Below are 2,500 nucleotides of genomic sequence, written 5' to 3' on the forward strand. Positions count from 1 at the left end.
GCCCGTAGTTTTTTGCTAATACTGATCAGTGATGCCTTCCCTTTTTGGGATTTTGCTCTATTATTTAGTAGCTTCCTCCTTCTATTGTATAGTTTGTTTATGGCTGGGGTCAACCAGACAGGACATCTGCCTTTGGAGGACTGGGTCTTGGTTTTATTTGGGATCGCATGATCCATGCATTCCTGAAGGTGTTCATAGAATGCATTTACAAAGGATTCTGCGGTCTGGGCCGTATTTTCCACAGGCCCGGGGGCTTTGAAGGATTCCACCTCGGGTTTGAGGAGTGTGAAATTTGCTTTAGAGAAGTTTTTCACTGTGGCTTTCTGGGCAGGGGGTGGGATCGGGATGTGAATATCCAGTGAGATTAGTTTATGGTCTGATCTTACCAGTGAGGGATACACTTCTGGTCTGGAGCATAGAGTCCCCATGTTGGTGATGATCAGGTCCAGTATGTTTTCCCCTCTTGTGGGAGTGGTAACAAGTTGTTCCATAGCATTTGAGTTTATAAATTCTAGGAACCTTTGGACTAGGGTGTTGGAGCTAGAGTAATGCTCCCAGTCTATGTTTGGGTAGTTGAAGTCACCCAATATAATGGTGTTTGAGAGACCTTCATATTTTCCAGTGTTCTCAGAAAGGCCGAGTGGGGTTCCTGAGTTTGGGAGGGTGGTCTGTAGCAGGCTATAAACTGGAAGGCAGTTTTACCCACTGTTAGTTGCACATGGATAGTCTCTGATGCTTCGTGCTTTGCCACCAACCTGGAGGTGTGGGTATCTTTGATGAATATCGATACTCCCCCTCCTTTTGTGGTTCGGTCCAAGTTTTGGGGCCAAAAGCATGGTATGAGGTATAACCTGGTAGTGCTGGGGTGCTCTCGGGAGCCCTGAACCAGGTTTCTGTTACTGCACAGATATCGATGTTCTCCATGCTAAGGAGAGTTTCGAAAAGTGCATCTTGAGGTTTAGACTTGTGGCGTTGAGTAGCATTACTCTTAGTTTCTTATCCCTTGTGATACCTATGGAGGTGGGTTTGTCTTTTGAGCCTTGCCTAAAAAAGGCACTATGGGGGTAGCAAGAGCCTTTGCCAATATCCAAAAGCCCAGGGGTGACAGGTGCAAGCCATCCCTAGCGAAGCATCATGGCTTGTAGAGCATATTATCCCAAGCTGACAGGCATTGGATCCCCTTTGAATGACACCAGTACTTAAGCCAATTGTTGAAATTGATCATCTTGTCTTCATATTGTGGCATCATTCTTGGTGAGGGTAAGATGCTACTCAAGGTCAGGGTCATACCGGCCTGGGCTACATGCTCAGAGAGCTCCTTTATGTCTCTTTTCATGTAGTTCAGGGAGGTACATCTCAGGTCATTCACACCAGCATGGACAATGACTGAGTCATATTTGTACTTGCCTTGGAGTGACCTGAGTGCTTGTGTTATGTGGCGGATCCTAGCGCCCAACAGGCTGCTCACCGTGACCCTCTCCTTGTTCAGCCTGATGAGCGGGACGTCAGTGTGCCTGACGATAGAGTCACCTATTACAAGTGTATCAGGTGTGTTGTTTAGTCTTAAGGGCTGTGACTGTTCGGCACACTGGCTTTGTGAGATATGTGTTGCACGTGTTTTGTTTTGGGGTAGTGGTTGCTTGGGTGTCTGCTTTGGAGGTCTCTGCTGCTTAGGCAGATCTTTATTTAGAGCCTCCGAGTATGTTTTTGTGTGATTATGTGTTTGGTTTGCTGTCATGGTAGGTCTATGTGAGACTGGAATTGTAGTGAGTGTGGTTTCCTTCTCCTCCTGACTGGTTATACCAGTACTGAGTTGAGAGAGCTTAGCCTCCAGTTTGGCTATATGGTTGCATCTCTCACATGTGTTGGAATTTGTTGGGAGGAGGAGAGGGTTGTCTGTGTACATGAGGCAGTTGTAACATTGCCTCAAGATTCCCATATTCACCATCTGGACCGGAGAGGAGATTGACAACTGACCTTTGGACATGCTAGAATAATACTGGGAATTCCTTAATAATTGAAAACAAGGGCCAGTGGGGAGTGAGGGTGTAGTGCTTTTAATTTTTAGTGCTGACTTATATAATTGCTTTAGTGAGCAAGTGCCAGGTAACTTAAGTGCAATGTGTTACAGGTAACTTAAATGCAAAAACGACAAACAGTAACTTTCTTTCAAGTGAAACAAGGAAATAAGTACAGTAAGCAATGCAGATATCACTAGTGATCCACAGAAGCGGAGAAGCCGCGTATTAGGTGGAATTAGCGTTCAGGAAATAACAAGCAAACAAACAACAAGCATATAAACAAAGCTAGATTCAGCAGGCCTGGATCTAGTCTATGCTACAGCAAACAAGGTGTACCAATTTCAGTAAGATACAGTTCAAATATTCAGACACTATAAACCTTAAACCAGAAATTCCCAGCTCAGAAGGGCAGAGTCCAGCCTCTTCTCCCACAAGAGTGCAGACCACGAACCTTCTTAATGTAAAATAACTGGCCTGAA

The sequence above is a fragment of the Protopterus annectens genome, chromosome 15.part0 (genome assembly GCF_019279795.1).
Source record: "Protopterus annectens isolate FY-2018-M chromosome 15.part0, PAN1.0, whole genome shotgun sequence".
In the NCBI taxonomy this organism is placed as follows: domain Eukaryota; kingdom Metazoa; phylum Chordata; order Ceratodontiformes; family Protopteridae; genus Protopterus; species Protopterus annectens.